This window comes from Pan paniscus, chromosome 11 (assembly GCF_029289425.2).
Source record: "Pan paniscus chromosome 11, NHGRI_mPanPan1-v2.0_pri, whole genome shotgun sequence".
NCBI classification, from domain to species: domain Eukaryota; kingdom Metazoa; phylum Chordata; class Mammalia; order Primates; family Hominidae; genus Pan; species Pan paniscus.
In genome coordinates, this window is record NC_073260.2 from 86,918,852 (window position 1) to 86,937,730 (window position 18,879).

An 18,879-nucleotide genomic window follows, 5' to 3' on the forward strand; every position below is an offset into this window, starting at 1 on the left:
CCCTCTCGAGCCTCTTCACTTTCCTCTGTCTTACTGCTCTCCACTTCCCAGGAGGTTCCAGACCTAGTGGATCTCTTCCTTTTTTGTTCATGGCACGGAGCCTCTGCATGTGCTGTTTCATTGCCAGGTACACCCTTCCTGCTGCTGGCTTCTCCAACTGACTTTTTAAATAGGTTTATTGAGATATGATTCACATAGCATACAATTTACCAATTTAAAGTACACAAGTCAATGGTTTTTAGTATATTCATGGAGCCGTGCAACCATCACCACAATCCATTTTGAAGCATTTTCATCACCACAAAAAGAAAGAAACCTCATACTCATTAGCAGTCCATTTCCCCCCAGTTGTCTCCCCGCAAGCTTAGGCTAACTAACCTACCCCAATTGTTTTGTTTGTTTGCTTGCTTGTTGTTTTTTGTTGTTGTTGTTTTGAGATGGAGTCTTGCTCTGTCACCCAGGCTGGAGTGCAGTGGCACGATCTCAGATCACTGCAACCTCTGCCTCCCAGGTTCAAGCGATTCTCCTTCCTCAGCCTCCTGAGTAGCTGGGATTACAGATGCCCACCACCACGCCCGGCTAACTTTTGTATTTTTAGTAGAGATGGGGTTTCATCACGTTGACCAAGTTGGTCTCAAACTCCTGACCTCAGGTGCTCCACCCGCCTCGGCCTCCCAAACTGCTGAGATTACAGGAGTGAGTCACCGTGCCAGCCCCCAATTAGTTTTCAGGTCTCAGTTTATATCCCACTTGTTAAGTTTTCTCTGACCTCTACTCTGGGTCGGTGCTTTCACAGTACCCAGTATTTTCCCTCTCTCAGACTATATTTGACTATTTACTTGTATATATCCCCTGCTAGAATATAAGTTCCACATTGAGCAGGGCCGTGGTTGTCTGATTCACCATGATTTTTCAGTGCCTAATAGATGTTCACTAAATACTCGTTGAATGACTAAAATCAATGGTGCTAACTAGCCAAAGCCAAGGCCCTATAAAGAGAGCCCTACTGAAAAAATCAACAGTAACAGAGCCTTCTCTATCCTACAAATACTAGAAGTCATAACATATTTAAATATTCATGACATTCAAGTTTCCTACAACTATTCCCATTAGAGCCACCACTGAAATAAGGCAGATCCTTGCAAAATGAGTTTGATTTAGGCACTTTAACAAAGTAAGTCCTTGAGTGAGAGGGAAAACAGCTCTGGAGGCTGAGTAGGAAAAGGCAAGAAAGAGCCTTTAGGTGTTCAATAGCCTTTAGGTGTTCAATACTTGTAGATTTTATGTGATCTAGCATTACCAGGTTATTACTGGATAAAATGAATATGAACACATTTTGTTTAAAAGAAAATGTTCAAAAGAAAAGAAGGAAGAAAGAAGTTAGTTCTGGAAGTTTCCCATAAAGCCATTCTGATAAGTGATTCTTATTTTCCTGCAGATTCCCCATTATAACGTTACAGCTGCATTCCCCAGACAATAAACTATGCCCTGGATGCTTATTTCAAAATCCAACGATCACCAGAAGAAAGGCAATTACCTCCCAATTAAACATTAAGACAATTTTTCAATCTATCAACAAACTGCTGCAAAGCAGTTACAAAATAAAAACAACGAAAGTCTCCCTCTCACGTACTTCAATCTACTTCACATGCTGATGGCAGATTAACTTTACTGAAAGCACAGCTTGGTCATACCTCCCCCTTATTCAAAACCCTTCAATGACTCCCCATTGCCTTCAGGATAAAGAACAAACTCCTAAGTGAGTATTTGAAGATCCTTCTCCGTTTGACACTGACCTAGTTACATGGCCTCATTTCTTTCTAATCATCTTCACATAACCCCCATCCTAACAAATTGCACTGAGCCTCCCGCCATGCTTTGATCTTTTTGCACCTTTGCCTAGAATGTTATTTACCCACGCCCAAACTCTCAATGTCAAATTCCACCTCCTTTTAAGCTTCGTCTAAATGCTGCTGTCTTCATGAAGTCCTCCCTGCTGTCCTCCTCCCTCACACATGCTTTCTACCATCTCTAGGCTTCCACAACCCTTTTACTAAAGATGATTCTCCTGTATTTATCACTGGCTAGCTTGGATTATACATGTTCTCTACCTCCTGATAAACTCGAATACGTCTCCCCCAGCACTTAACATGAGCCATGCAAATACAAGGTACAAAAAATCTGCAGAATGAATGAATAAAATAACAAATGATAGAAAACCCAGTATAATACAGTTAGACACAGTCTAATTTATCAGTGTGCTTAGAGAAGTAGCAAGTTTTAAACGCAGAAAACATACCTCAGTGGTTGAGACGTTTTTTTCTACCTGCAAACCTGTTTCTGTTGAAATCCCCTATTTACTTTCTTTTTTCTTTTCTTTTTTTTTTTTTTGAGAGAGAGTTTTGCTCTTGTTGCCCAGGCTGGAGTGCAATGGTGTGATCTCAGCTCACCACAACCTCCGCCTCCCGGGTTCAAGCGATTCTCCTGCCTCAGCCTCCCGAGTAGCTGGGATTACAGGCATGTGCCACCATGCCTGGCTAATTTTGTATTTTTAGTAGAGTTGGGGTTTCTCCATGTTGGTCAGGCTGGTCTCCAACTCCCGACCCCAGGTGATCCACCTGCCTCGGCCTCCCAAAGTGCTGGGATTACAGGAGTGAGCCACCACGCGCCCAGCCTATTTACTTTCATTTTTGGCCCACCTATCTTTCACTCCTGCTAGGTGTGTGTGTATAGTAGTAATGCAGAGAAGCAGAGAAAGGGAATCATTATTCAAAGCTAGCAGCAGCAACAGAGAAACTCTCTCTTCGGTAAAGAAAACTCAGAATCCATAAAAGAAAAAGAAACAAAGTGAGTCACTGCCCTGGGTGTCAAACACATGGAGAGGATGACTTAAGCCATGGCAGGCAATGGTTCTGTAACTTCACTGCCTATCAGATCACCTGGAGGACTTGTTAAAACACAAGTTGCTGGGCCCCACCCGCAGAGTTTCCCTAGGTCTGGGGCGGGGCTGAGAGTTCGTATTTCTCACAAGCTCTCGGAGAATACAGGTGGGGACCATACTTGAAGAATCCTCAATGCAGACCATCAAAGGAATCAAGCAAGTCAAGGTCAAGGGATCAGCTGTGGTATATGGCATAGGCATTTCTAAAACTAGAAGATTCATTTTAATTAAGACATACGGAAAAGTTAAATTAGGTAGTGATTTTTTTTCCCCTTCTCACTCACTTGTAATTCAGAGGCTAAATTCCACAGAGCTGACCAGAGAGGCATGGACAAGGAAGTTAGGGGACCTGGATCCAAGTCCTGATTCTGTCACTAGTTAGCTGTGTAACCAAAGATTGCTCATTATCCTCTCAGGACATCATTGCACCATCTGAAACAGGGATTTATTCAACGTGAAAGTCTCTAGCCTGGGGTCTCACATCCTATGATCCCCCAATTTTGAAAACCTGTTGGCAAGTTAGTTCCAAAAGTATTTAATGATTATCTTATTTATATATAAAATGATTAAGGATGCTGCCTTTTGAAAACACAAAACAAATGTGAGAAATAATTACCAGTTAAATTTGAGAAGAACCCATAATAAATAAATTGCGATTATGAACACTGAAAGAATCTTAATCAAACAGGTTTCATAAAGGATAAGTGCTCAAGAACAAATATACCGTGGAAACAGGTTTTTTTTAAGATATGGAGAAGATATCACAATTGAGAAAAACCAAAACAGCCCCCTTTCCAAGAACAGTCTAGAGAAAGCAGCACACATTACAGAATGAGCAAACACCAACTCACCAGTGGCACAGAGCTGAAGGGACTCTTCCACGGAAAGAAATCCACACCTCTTCCCCCTGCTGGCAGCTCCCCTCCATCCCAGGACACTGCTCCCGGGCCTCCCAGCACACAGCTATTTTTAAAGATAAAAGGCCACATTCTCAACATTGCGGCCACAAGAATGTGAATATCAAATGACCTTCCCATAGCTCATCGATAAGCCCAAGTAAAACCGACTGCCAGGCCATGTGGGCAAAGTTGGGTGGTATCTCTGTGGCACGGGCCCCCTCCTCACAGGACCATGACCCTCCTCATCTGCGGATACTGGGCAGCTGCAGCTATGCCTGTCAACATGTCTGGCTTCTTTCCTTTCAGCACGACAGGCACAGGAGTCCTGCAGATGGCATTCTCATCCTCAAGACCTCAACCACTTGAGCCAGTCGAGAGAGGAAACCCTAGAGGTCCTTGACTGGCAAACTGGCTTCCTCTGTGCCAAGGGCAACACAGAAGATGACACCCAAGGTCTCATGATGCATCCATTTTACAGTTGTAGAGTTTATTCTGTGCCATATAATACTTGGTCTCCTGCTAGTTCTGCCCAGTTGTGTTCAGTTAAAGTTAATAGCAATGGCATTAGCTCACTAAGCCTCACAGCATCCCAGGGAGGTAGGTCACCCCTAAGCACATTATCCCCCCTTAACAGATGGGGAAATGACACCACAGGAAGATTAAATAACTTGCCCAGCCTCACACAGCCTGCCACAGGTAGAGCAGGAGATGATCTCAGCCCTCGTGCCAGCTCATGGACAAAGAATACTCTGGATAAAGCCCTTTGCAATTTTAGGATCCCATGAAGTGTGGGTGGTTTGCATTACAGAGGTTGAAAAAGAAATAAGCACAGGGGTAACCTTCTTTTTTTTTTTTCTTTTTTTGAGACAGAGTCTCCCTCTGTCACCCAAGCTGGAGTGCAGTGGCACGATCTCGTCTCATTGCAACCTCTGCCTCCGCCTCCCGGGTTCAAGCAATTCTTGTGTCTCAGCCTCCCAAGCAGCTGGGATTACAGGTGTGTGCCACCATGCCTGGCTATTTTTTTTTTTTTAATTTTTAGTAGAGATGGGGTCTCACCATGTTGGTCAGGCTGGTCCTGAACTCTTGACCTCAAGCAATCCGCCCGCCTCAGCCTCCCGAAGTGCTGGGATTACAGGAGTGAGCCATTGTGGCCAGCCCAGGGGTAACCTTAAAACTGCTTCAGGCCTGGCACAGTGGCTCATGCCTGTAACCCCAGCACTTTGGGAGGCTGAGGTGGGCAGATCGCTTGAGGTCAGGAGTTCTAGACCAGCCTGGCCAACATGGTGAGACCCTGTCTCTACTGAAAATACAAGAAAATAGCTGGGCTTGGTGGTGCACACCTGTGGTCCCAGCTTCTTGGGAAGCTGAGGTGGCAGGATCGCTTGAGCCTGGGGGAGCAGCAGTTGCAGTAAGCCAAGGTCACGCCACTGCACTCCAGCCTGGGTGACACAGCAAGACCCTGTCTCAGGAAAAAAAAAAAAAAAAAAAAAAAGCATGCTTCAATTGTCTCTCTTTTCCCATGTCTCCCCAGAACACCATAAGAGAGGAATACTTTTTAATACACAGCTATGAACTGAAAGATGGTATGGGCACTGATGCAAGGCGAGGACAGAACCGACTGGGAGGCAGCAAAGGGCCTCAGTGAGGAAGGATCAAAGGAGAGGCGAGGCCAAGTAGGGTTCTATCAGTGACTCTGTACCTCAGAAAGCTAGGCACAAACTGGTGACTGCTAGCCTGAAATTATGCCCATTTCATTCCTTTATGCATTGAGTACTTGCACATCTCTTCAGTCAAGAAGCTTGAAAAGTCATCAAGGAGTGCACATAAATCACTGAAATACAAAGTAAAAAAGAGTAAGGACCAGTGCAGAGAGGCTAGTAGAACGCCTGGGAGTTTGGTGGTGGGAGATCCCATCCAGCTGTGGATAAAGTAGAGTGAGCTATCAGGGAAGGCTTTGTGCAGGAGGCGAGCAGAGCGTGAAGGACAGGATAGTAAGACCTGCAGGGGTAGGGAGAAAGGCAATGGGGGCACACCAGGGGAAGGGCATAAAGTGCACCGAAGGGAGATGGCACTGGGCTACCCTGAAGACCAAAGGTTCAGCTTAGCATGAAGACGATGAGGCATAAAAGGTATGTGAAGTAGAGTGGCGGTATCGGGGTAGGAGTGGCAGGTGGAAGAAACCAGATCACCAAAGGCCTTAAGTGTGGGACTAAGGACATTTACATTTCCCTCCTAGCCACAGTACTCAGCATTGTGCCTTGCTCACGGTAGACACTCAATAAGTGTTAGTGGGGCAAAATGCAGGAAGGCAATTTAATTTCTGAGTAACGCAGAACAACTGTGAAGAAGACACCCCAAAAATGCCCCCATTTTCTTTTACCAATTGATATCTAGTCAGGAGAACTCCTACTACCTACCTAAAATTTGCTATGTTCTGCCCCACACGGAGACCAGGGAATACTTGCCATCAGCTTCTCACCCAAGAACACTGTGAAAATTAACGATGAGGTAATGTCTGAAATGCTCAGAGCTCTTTGGAGATGTGTGGCAAAAGGCATCACTATCTTTAATATTTAAAGAGATTCTACCCAACTCTGATCTCTTTTTCTGCAGACTAATGTTACGTCCACAGGATAAGGTGATGCCAGATTGACCCCTAAATAAACCTCTCCAACAGACAGTGCCAACACAGGTGCATACTGCTGAGCCCTCACATGTGGCTGCTGGGGTCCAGAACCATAAGGCAGGAGTGGTTTCTGACCACCCCAACGTTGCCAAAGACTTCAGGAGCAAAGTGCATTAGGTAGAAAGTGATCTTCTGCGGGACCCCACTTTTAAGCATGAGAAAGCCCAGTGAAGACTTCAAGGGGAATCATTTTAGCAAAACCCACATCCTAAGCCAGTTAACATTTTTAGGTCTAACGCAGTGCCCAAGAAAGGAAGAAATAAGAATAGCTCCCTGGGCTCAATTACAAATGGAGTGGAAAAAATAATTTCAAAAGTTCAAGGGGAAAAAAAATCAATCTATTTCCTTCCCCCAAAGCTTTCACTTCTATAAATATACTCACACAAATGGACCTAAGACCACTCTTCCTTCTGAAAACACCACCTGTCTGGAATTTGCAAGATAAATGATGTGCTCATTTAGTTTTCCACCTAGTGACGCTCAAACAATGCTCTCCAAAAGCTTATCTCTTTTTCTTAATTGTCACTTATTTCCTCCCTCTTATAAAAGTAATACATGTGGCTGGTAGAAAATTTTGAAAGTTTTCTTTTTTGGAGAGAAGATAATAAAAATTGTCCACTAAAAGCTATAAGTTGCTAATTACTCTTCCAGTCTTTTTGTGTGAAAAGACACATTTTCAACATAATTGGGAACTTACCATATATGCTGGTTTCTAAACTGAAAAATATACACTGTAAACATTTCCCTGTGTCTTTATTATTCTACAACATTATTGTTTATTTGCTATAGATAAGAGTGCCATTTTTAAAGCTAAGTCCCTATTGCTGGGTATTTGGTTTATTTTCGATGTCTGTATTACAAATATGTTGAGATAAACATCTCTGAAAATACATCTGTAATTATTCTCTTAGGATAAATTCCTAGGAATGGCACTGCTGGGTGAAAGACTATACAAGTTTTTAATGCTTTTGATATAGCCAAATTGCCCCCCACAAAAGCTATCCCAATTATGCTCCCTCGGTCAGTAGGAAAACTACTTCCCCCAATTACTCAGTCACCCCTAATTTGTTAGATTTATAAGGGGGCTTCTGTTTGCAGTTCTTCTCTTTGCTTTTATTGCTGATTTTATTTGTAGTTCTTTGATTACTCCAGAGTCAGGTTTTTCCCCCGAATGTTTAGTGTCTATAGCATATCTTAGAGAATATTTTTACTGTGTGCTTCTATTCATCAAAAAGTTGATGTCCTTGGATGAAGCTGGAAACCATCATCCTCAGCAAACTAACACAGGAACAGAAAACCAAACACCGCATGTTCTTACTCGTAAGTGGGAGCTGAACAATGAGAACACATGGACACAGGGAGGGGAACAACACACACCGGGGCCTGTCGGGGGTGGGGTGAGGGGAGGGAGAGCATCAGGACAAATAGCTAATACATGTGGGGCTTAAAACCTAGGTGATGGGTTGATAGGTGCAGCAAACCACTAGGCACACGTATACCTATGTAACAAACTCGCACATTCTCCACATGTATCCCGGAACTTAAAGTAAAAATAAATAAATAAATACATACATACATACATACATACATAAATGTCGATGTCCTACATCCCCTCCAAAGGGTATCTCCCCCACCCCACCACCAAGGGCAGCCCAGTGGTCTCCCTGCTCTGAATCTGTCACCTACATTTTCATCTCGGTGCCCTCCACTCCTCTCTCAGGAAACATTTCACAGTTCCAGCAGGTGAGTCAGACACAGAACCTAATAATCAGTCATTTATTCAGTTATTCATTTATTCAGGTGATAGCTCTTGGGCGTCTGTCATGCTCCAGGTACCATACTGAAACAGAAGTACAGTCAGCCCTTCATATCTGTGGCTTCCGCATCCATGGATTCAACCAACCTTGAACTGAAAATATTCGGGGAAAAGATGCATGGTTGTGTCTATACTGAACATGTACAGACTTTTTCTTGTCATTATTCCCTAAACAATACAGTATAACAACTATTTACATAGCATTTACACTCTATTAGTTATTATAAGTAACCTGGAGATAATTTGAAGTATACAAGAGGATATGCATAGGTTATATGCAAACATTACACCATTTTATATAAAGGACTTGAGCATCCATGGATTTTGTTATCTGCAGTGGGGTCCTGGAACCAATCCCCTATGGGATACTGAAGGATCACTATATAGACAAAACACTACGAGAAACCAGGAGAGGCAAAGTCACGAAGTTAGAACAGCAGAAGAACACTAGAATTGAAAGATAACTAGGAGTTTTACTGGTAGATGGAGTGGGGCAGTGGAGAGGGTAAGCAAAGGAAATAGCACGAACAAAAATCCAGAGGCCTGCTAGAGCCTTGTGCATTGAAGAAATGTTTTCATTATTAAGGCATGAGAACAACAGACTGGAGGATGAGACTGAAAAGTTAGCTCAAGCCTAATTCCCATGCTGAGTTCACCTGCTGATCGGCCCCCTCCCCCTGCATCTCCACTCTGGCATGCAATCCCCACCTGGCCCATCTCCAATGCAGACTCCTCCAAAAGACTTCCTGAAGAACCATCTTCAGCATCCATCTATCCAGATCTCTCAGCCTGGGGCAGAAATCCTGGCACTCACACCAATTTACTCAGCAATTCCCAGTGAACAGATCATTCTGTTCACTGACTCTTGGGTATAAGACTTACTAGTCCAGCTACAAAAGAAATTTCTGGCTAATGATGTCTCTTATACCCCTAGGCTGTCAACACTAGGCTAAACTTCTAAGGGGCAATCAATAAAAGCCTACGGAATCTAAACAAATTAAATTGGGCAGACTAAATACAAGAGAGGGATGAGTGTGCACAGGTTGTATGCATCTAACTGTCACCCAGACAGCTAGGAAAATTGAAACTGTCTTTGAAAATGAGCTTCTGAACACAATCATGGCAAAAGATAGATTAATTCTCTTTACGCATGTAATTCTGCATCTTCCCAGACATTTCTCAGGCACACAAACAGTACTTGTTAAATTGAGCTGCATGTCCCAAGAGCTTCTGTACATAAAGGTCAATCTATTCTGAAGACTTGGATATTTTTTTTTCTTTCCAAGAAGGCAGGAGAATAAGAGAGGAAAGAAGGTCCCTCACATAGGTCATCTCTGCTGGGATTTTCCATACTGATAATTCCAATTCAAAGCAAAAAATCCTAGTGCCACCTGGGAAGACCTGGTCTCCATCATTCATGTTTTTATGTAGTAACAAACATTTCTAGATAGCTCCTCCCTGAGGGCAGTGGGCCCATACATTGATCAAGTGGCTAGTCTCTCCCTGTTCTGGTTCGGATCCCTCAGCCCTGTATTCCCTACCACAGCATTCATGATGCTGACTTCTTATTTGTCCCCACACTAGGCTGTGACCTCTGTAAGGCCAAGGACTGTAACTCCATCTGTATTTGCTCTGGGGCCTAGAACATCACTTTCCAAATAATGAATGGCCATGGTTTGAATGTACCCCCCAAAGTTCATGTGCTAAAACTGTGATCCCCAATATGGCAGTGATGGGAGGTGGGGCCTAATAGGGGATGTTTGGAACATGGGAGCACCACCCTCATGAACAGACTAATGCTGTTATTGCAGGAGTGGGTTTATTATTGTGGGATTGGGTTCACTCCTCTTGCCCTCTCTTTGCCCTTCTGTCATGGGATGACACAGCAAGAAGGCTCATGCAAGATACCGGCCTCTTGATTTGGACTTCCCTGCCTCCAGAGCCACAACCAATAAATCATTATTTATTATAAATACCCAGTCTGTGGTATTCTGTTATAGCAACATGGATGTGAGGGCGATCTGGCTGTGACATCTGTCACCCCACTGGTCACCAGGGTTGATTCAGCTGATCTGGCTGGCTAGGCAGGTGTCCCCTTCCTCCCTCACCACTCCATGTGCATCGCTCCCGAAGCTGCATGCTTGGTCAAAGAGGACAGCCATCCCCGACAGAGGAGGACTGGTCTTTGGCCAAGGGTATACGAGTAGCTGTGCTCCCCTGCTGGAACCTCCAAACAAGCTGTTAGAGCAACACAAAACAGTCTTAAGACATGGATTATCTATGCTGTGAAATTAAATGTAGTGTCAAAGCTGTAGAGGACCTTGGATATAGCCTAGCCCACAGATAGGAAACTGAGGCCCAGACAAGGGGAAGCAACCTTCAAATTCACACAGAGAGGTGGTGGTAGTTTGCAGGTGGAAGAGAATAAGAAACAAAGATGTCAGGAATGCCGTAAGCTTGAGGAATTAGGACACTGGGGGGCTTTATGAAATTTGGAAAGGATGAGAACTTGAGGCAAAACTAAACTTTGTTCTGGATAGCCTCTAACACACAGAACCAGTCTTATCTCTCTTCTCCATGACAGCCCTTCAGATAATATAAAAAGAATATTAACATTTATTGAATATTTACCATGTGTAGGTGGAAAACAGGGGTCATTATATCCTTCCTGTATCTTCTTTTCTGTAAGCTTAACATGCACAGATAATCAATTAAGAAAGCAAGTAAACAATGGGCCTCAGATCATGCAACTGGTAAACTCAGGCCTGATGGAGTCAAAGGCCTGGGTACTTCCCCCTGCACCCTCCTGCCTCTGTGACTCTAGTACTAAGACTACAAGGCACCAAGAAGAGCCAGCTGGATCGAGTAAGCAAGTTCCCAGGTCAGTCTGGCCATGTCACAGAACAACAGGCAGCAGTTCCAGGGGCTGGACATTAGTCCACCGCCTCCCTATCCTCTGAAAGTGCAGAGAGGGGGCACCACCCCTCCAAGTCTCTACTAACTTGGCTGATATAGCAAACCAACTCCAGGAGAGAATATAAAATGGAGAAACACAGAGGCCCACATATGCTCTTGACTTAGCCAGGATACTACTGATGACTGTAGAGACCAATGAAGGCAGCTGGGAGCCAGATGCAGCTAAGGAAGTAGTCATAGTCATGCATTCATTCATTTCATCGGTCAACACTGTACCCCCCAGGCCTCCTTCTGGGCTCTGTACTGAATGAGCAGCAAGGCTCGGTCCCTGCCCAGGAAGCTCACAGTCAAGTGGGGAAGGTTACACAGCAACACCCCATGACCACACAGTCTGGGGAGTATTGCCTTGCAGAAATGAGGGGGCAGGAGGGAAGGCTCCCGAAGTCTGGAAAAGATATCCCAGATAAAGCATCATATTTTGATGTGGGGATATTTTGAAGTGGCTATACCAAACAAGCCTTGTCAAAATGGAAAATCACTGTTCTTTAAACCCACTGTTTAAACCCACTTTAAAATCACTGTTCTTTAAGAGAAATGAGAATCGGAGGTCTCTAAGCAGTACAGTCTGAATATCTTCCTTACTAGATGGTCCTTAAGGTCTCTGTAAGACCTCAGCTTCTTCCAGTGCAGCTCCATCGGATGATGACCAGGAAGGGGGCCACCTGAGCTCAACTTTGGATATACTGTTCTATCCATCTTTCTCTTCTTTATCTCCTAGTCATCCATTAGGGCTCGGTTCAAATGCCAGTCCCTCCCAGAAGCCCTCCTAGATCTCCCTGCAAGGCATGGCCAGCCCTTGCTAGGCTCCCAGGGGTCTCTGCAAAGCGCAGCACCCTGCCCAGCACTGACTTACTTCCAGCAGCAGGTGGGGCAGGGACTGTCTGATTCATCTCTCTCCTCCCTCCCCGCCTCTCCTCCCCAGCCCCCATCCCCACACAGGCCTTTCTTAGCAAAGCACATTGAAATGAGTGCAGCAGCCATCTAGGAGGATGCCGTCGGACAGGAATCCTGGGGGCAGCAATGAGCGGAGGGCCTGGAGCTGCTCAGTGTCCAGAACCTCTCAGGCCACTACCCTCCCCCTGCTTTCTCTCAGCTCCACTACTAGCTTCGCCAGACGCAGCTCTTCTGCTTGTCCCTCAGTTTTGTTTTGTTTTTTTTCAGTGCTTGAAAAGTCAACTGCAAACAAAGCAGCGCACGCTCTTTGTGGAGAAAAGCACATTTTAGTGGGAGTTGCATTTGGAGAGCCCAGAAGCCAGCAGCAGACTGGAGATCACACTTAAAGGACCGTGGAACTTCTGAAACAGGCTAGTTGTAGGGCAAGAAGATGATACTACTACGCTCTTACAGGGTTGCCAAGGAGCATTTCCTGATTTTTTACAGAGTATTTGGGCACTGAGAATATAATTTCCCTCAAATTCAGTGAGCCAATCTCAGTCTAAATTAGGGGGAAAATGTGAGGACATAAGTCTTCCACTATGTGTCCCTTCTTTGTCCAGAGCACATTCACTGTGGGATCTTCCCTACGTCTGAGAACCGGCAATGAATATTTTCATAGCCACAGCTTCTCCTTCCCACTGACAAAACCTCCATTGACTCGCCATAGCATGCTGGTGGAAATGAGGGTATGCGCCAGAAAGACCTGAGCTTTCTCCTAGGCAGCCTAATCCCTGAGGGCCCCACCCACATCTGTACAACAGGAATGATCGGAACAGCCCCGGCACCCTTCAGAGCAGCAGCCAGGATGCTGAAGGAAGGAGGAGACAGAAGACATGTGGCCTGAGGATCTGAGGCCAGTGACCCTGGAGAGCTGGGTTAAAATACAATCGAAACAAAAGGGAGTTGCAAAAGTAGAGAAAGTAGAGAGCCAATGGCTGAATGGCAGCCACCCTAAAAAGATATCCAAGTCTTGGCTGGATGTAGTAGCTCACACCCATCATCCCAGCACTTTGGGAGGCTGGGGCAGGAGGACTGCTTAAGCTCAGGAGTTCGAGATCAGTCTGAGCAACATAGCAAGGCCTCATCTCTACTAAAAATAAAATTTAAAAATTAGCCAGTTGGTGTGCGCCTATAGTCCCAGCAATTTAGAAGGCTGAGGTGGGAGGATCACTTGAGCCCAGGAGATCAGCACTGCAGTGAGCTTGATCATGCCACTGCACTCCAGCCTGGGTGACAGAGCCAAACCCAGTCTCAAAAATAAATAAATAAATAAATAAATAAATAAAAAATTCCAAGTCCCAATCCCAGGAACCTGTAAATGTGATCTTATTTGGAAAAAGGATTTTTACACCTATAATTAAATTAATGATCTTTAGATGACGTGCTTATCCTTGGATTATCCAGATGGACCCTAAATCTCAGGACAAGTGTCCTTATAAGAGTGAAACAAAGACTTGAAACAGACAGGAGGAGGCAACGTGACCAGGGAGGCAGAGACTGGAGTGATGCAGCCACAAGTCAAGAAATGCCAGTGGCCACCAGAAGCTGGAAGTGACAAAGGAAGGATTCCCCTTAGAGACTCCAGTGGGACAGCAGCACTACCAACATCTCGATTTTGTACTTCTGGCCTCCAGAACTGTTCAAGGACCCAGTTCTGCTGTTTTAAGCCAAGATTGCGATGATTTGTTACAGCATTGACAGGAAAAAATACAGCACCTAAGAAGTAGTCAGACAGATGAGGGATCTGAGTCCCAGAGAGGGGGCTAACTCACCCGGGGCCACCCCACGTCAACCACTGGGCCAGGACACTCGGGTCTCTCTGACGCCAAAGTGCATGCAGTTCCGTAGTGGCCCAGTGCACAGCCCAGAACGGGGACCCACCGGGAGCTAACTGGCCTCAGGCTGTGCTAACGCAAATATAGATTCTGAAGTGAGGCTGCAGTGGGCTTGCTCCTGTCTGGGCTGATCAGACCCCCACCTGCACAGCGGTGTCCCATTCTTAGCTTTTCAGGGGGCCAGATAAAGTGGGCATTCTGCCTGAAGAAGTGAAGATGTGGGGGCCTGATCCCTGTCTTTGAAGGTCCAAGTGGCCTAACTAGCTGTCATAGGGAAGAAGAAATGGATTTTTTGTGTGTGGGGCTTCAAAGGGCAGGATCGGGCCAATGGGGCAACCATTGCCGAGAGGAAGATTTTTGGCTTGGAATAATGAAGAACTTTGTAATAACCAGAGCCAACTGAGGATGGAATAGGAAGGTGGTGGGGGTTGGCAGGTCCAAGCAGAGGGAGGCTGGGTATGCTAGGGGAATTCCTGCACCACACAAAGGCTGTACTTGATCATCTCCGGAGCTGGCAGTCTTGTTTGAGGGTCTATGCTGGTAGCTAAAATATCTGGAAACATATGTGTGAATCTAGGTTTTCAGCACATAAACAAGGCACACTCTCACTAAGACACTTATTACGCAGTTTTTGCAAAGAGCTAAGTACTGAAAATAACCAGGAATGAGCTTGAGAAAGAGACCATCTATTCTTCCATCTCCTATACACAAAATGTCCCTCACCCCAGGGAGAAAGAAAGAGGCCAAGTATGTATCTCCACAGAGACATAATCTTCTAACCAGACCAGGAACTAACAGCACATTCACAGGTACCAGGGGAGCCCTGGACAGTCTGGAGTGGTGTCTTTTTCCAGGGAAAGCCAGAGAGAACAGAGACTGCAGCTACCAAATAAATTATTTTTATAAGAACAAATAAATGCCATCCTCGTCTTTAATCATTGTTTTTCCTTTTGCATCCTTCTGAATTCTACATTGGAGCAAAGAAAACAACAAAGCAGTAACTCAGAAGCTTCACATGTGAATAGTTACAAGTCAGCGTCAGACAGGGGTTTCAACTGGCAGGGGAGGTGGGATTGTTATCGTTGGTTTTAATACAAGCTGTAGCCTACACCCTATATTCTAGATACTCAAAGAACAGGAAGCACAGCATTTCTCAGCTGCCTGCACATCTGTCTTCTCTTAAGTCAAAAATCTCAGAGAATGATGCACTGTTGCATCCAGATGAATTCCTCTGAAGCTCTTTCCATTCAGGATTTTGAAATTTTGCCATATCACCCTTTTACTGAAGCAGCTGAGGTTCTCAGATCACTCCTTGAAAGAGGTCAAAAGAACTTTTAAATTTACCATCTTATCTTTTCCAACTTGTAATTAGTGTTTTTTTTTTCTTTTTCACCAAAACAACTAATATTAAGGCCACATACCATTTAGCAGCCAGCTTGGGAAAGGCTTGGTGGCCCAAACCACTTCTAACTGCTGGCAAAAAGGTCTCTAAACATCAGATGAGTTCCTGAAAACACTGTGTCACTTAATGAAAATAATGGCTTCTGCCCTCATATCAATCTGCCAAGCACCTAGTCCAGCTTCCCACTGTCCTTCAGGCAGATAGTTAACTAAAAAAAACAGTCTCAGATTTGCAAACCTGTATAATGTAATCTGTAATTACCAAAACAAATTTAAGCCACTGTTAGTACTGCTTCCATGAACATATATTAAGTTTAGTGTATATCTCAGGATACAGTAAAAGTACAACTACAATAGCTGTGGATAAACCAAAATTTTATACATTGATTGGTGTTAAGTGCATAGGTATATTTGGTGTTTGAAAGCTTTCTATACTGATCTTTTTTACAGTAAGGAACGCTTTTATAATATAAAGAATGATTGTCAAAAGCTTCAAGGTTCAAATTTTACACAGTATATTCCTTTAAAATAGGCGCACTGAAAAGCTAAATTCTAAACTCAGACTCATCTTAGAGGTTGCATCAACCTATCATCAAATGAAGGAGCTACATCTTGAGGGATCAGAATGCCACGAGTGAGTTCAGCTGAGAACCATATGCAACACCGCCCCCAAGCATCAGTCTCATGTTTCTGGCTTGACTCAAATCATTTCAGATATCGGGAAAATCACAGGCTTTTGTCAATCCAATACAGACCATTATCAAGCCTGCATTAGGGCTAGGCTCTGTGAAAAGGGCTGTGGGGTAGAAAGATGAAGGACATTGTGCCAGCCCTCCCAAGGGCTTTCTGTGAGCTGTGGCCACATACACAAGTGACCGCACACAAAATCCTTCAAGGCTGACAGTAATGACTTCTCCATGAGAGGTACCAAGTATCAGGGAACAGTGAAATCCCTGGGATGAGGGGATCTGGAAGACAGCTTCCTAGGGGTGGTAGGATTTGAGCTTAGCCTTCAGGCATAGGCAGGACCACCAAGGCTAAAGCACATGCTAGACAGAGGGGCTAGACGGGGGAGCAAAGGCCTAGAGACCTGAGGCTAGGGGGATTAAGAGTTGGGAGGCTGGGCACGGGGACTCATGCCTGTAATCTCAGCACTTTGGGAGGCCGAGGCGGGTGGATCACAAGGTCAGGAGTTTGAGACCAGCCTGGTCAATATGGTGAAACCCCGTCTCTACAAAAAAATACAAAAATTAGCCGGGCATGGTGGCAGGTGCCTGTAGTCCCAGCTACTCAGGAGGCTGAGGCAGGGCAATTGCTTGAACCCGGGAGGCAGAGGTTGCAGTGAGCCGAGATCGCACCACTGTACTCCAGCCTGGGCAACAGAGCAAGACTCCATCTCAAAAAAAAAAAAAAAAAAAAAGTGGGGACATGGTGCAGAGGAGGGGGTGTGAGAGAAAGGATGGAGGTAGCCCATCATGCCTGCTGGGCTGAGGACTCGGGACTTCAGTATCCATACAGGGAAGACCCACTGAAAGGCTCTAAGGAGGAGCATGATGAGATCAGAGCCACACTTTACAGTACAGAGCACCGAAGCCTGATGCTCAGAGAGAATGGAAAGATGGGGGCATATTTGAGAGAGATTTTGGAAGTAAAAATAACAGCGCTTGGTCACTGTTACTTTACAGGGCAAGGTCACTTGGTCCTTACTGAGTAGATTTCAGTAAGGAGGGAACAAGGGAGAAGGCACAGACAATTAGCCTCCCCTGCTGTGGTTTCCAGCTTGGGAGGAGGAGGGGATGATGGCTGAAGGGTACCCCGCAGCAAGCGGGCACAGCCAGTATTTTGGTACCAGGGCTGGTGGCACCAGGGGCTCAGCTCCACTCTTGCTTTCCCTTTATGCATCAATGAGCACTTCCAGGGGCAGGGAGGGAGGGAGGGAAAGAGATCCTAAAGAAGGGTCTACTGTGCAATGTCCCCGAAGCTGTAGCAGCAGCAGCCGCAGCAGCAGCAGCCGCAGCAGCAGCTCACCACACCACTCGGCCTGATCCTGCAAGTGAAAAGTGCTGTGGGTGGTCATTTCTTCAAAATTCCTAAAATATATAATTCTGTATTGAAGGGGCAGAGAGCCTGCTTTTGAGTCTCCCCGATAACTGTGAGGATAATACCTGTGCACACAGACCGTCTAGTCGTACATGCACCAAGCCCCTTCAGGCCTCCAGGCCTTAGCATTTGCTGTTCCTTCTGTCTGGAACAGTTTCCTCCTTCTCTCAACCTCAATTGAACTTTTATTTGGTGCTTACTACATAACTGGCACTATTCTAAGTACTTTACATGTATCGACTCATTCAGTTCTCCAACAACCCTCTCAAGGAGGTACTGTTATTATCCCTAGTTTACAGATGAAAAAACTGAAGTTCAGAAGATTAAATAACCTGATAGTGGAATATATTTAGTTAGCCAAGGGGCAAGTATTCAAATCCAGGTGGTGTGGCCCCAGAGTCTGCATTCTCATACACAGAACTACCCTACCTCTTACAGATACAGAGCTGCTGCACTGACCCTCACCCAGCTCCAGGCAAGACTGGCTCCCTCTCTCCTGTGGCTCTCACTGGCTCAGATAGGCCTGCCCTGACCACCCTCCAATGGAGTCCCACTCCTACTATTTTCTCTCACATTTCCCCACTTATTTTCTTCCCAGCCTTTGGCACAACCTGTAATTACCTTATTTATGTAATGACTTGTTCATTATTTTCTCCAACTAGAATATAAACTCCAGGAAGGTAGAGACCTTGCCTTTTGTTCCGATGTATTCTCGAGGCACTTAGAACAATTTTTTGGCAGAGAGCAGATGTTCTATGAATAACCATTGATTGAAAAAATGAAGGACAGTACCATAGATGCTACATAGTGCTACACAGGGTCATAAGGTATTGCAATGTTATTCTTCACCCTGTCTTCTTTTTTTTAGAGATGGAGTCTCACTCTTTCGACCAGGCTGGAGTGCAGTGGCCTGATCATAGCTCACCGCAGTCTCGAGTGAGACTCAAGTGATCCTCCCACCTCAGCACCTCAGCCTCCCAAGTAGCTGGGACCACAGGTGCACACCCACTACACCCAGCTAATTTGTAAATTTTTTGTAGAGATGGGGTCTCACTATGCTACCCAGGTTGTGTCCTATTCTTTGACCACTGCAAATCTAAGACAGAAGGGAGCCAGTACCCTGCTCCCAGCTATATGGACAAAGCTGATATATTTAGAGTTGTGTCTGACTGTCAAATCTGCCCCCCTCCCCCACCAATCTGGGTCCTTGAGTACATAGTGATAAGCTTGTGTGAGGCAGGGATTGAGCCTTCTGATTAGCCTTCTGTGACCTCCCACCACCTAACAGT

The 18,879-nt window shown here is 45.2% G+C and overlaps 1 protein-coding gene across 4 annotated transcripts in view; it reads right to left on the reverse strand.

Annotated features, from left to right (window-relative positions):
• Positions 1–18,879, reverse strand: part of FRMPD1 (FERM and PDZ domain containing 1) — a 146,237-nt gene that overhangs the window by 77,190 nt on the left and 50,168 nt on the right. The window contains exon 1 of one of the 4 annotated variants that reach the window (XM_057298711.2): positions 3,793–7,071. The exons of the other annotated variants lie outside the window; for them this stretch is intronic. The gene's annotated coding sequence lies outside the window, so the exon portion shown is untranslated. Of the gene's footprint in view, positions 1–3,792; positions 7,072–18,879 lie in introns of those variants that run through there. 4 annotated transcript variants of the gene reach the window in all.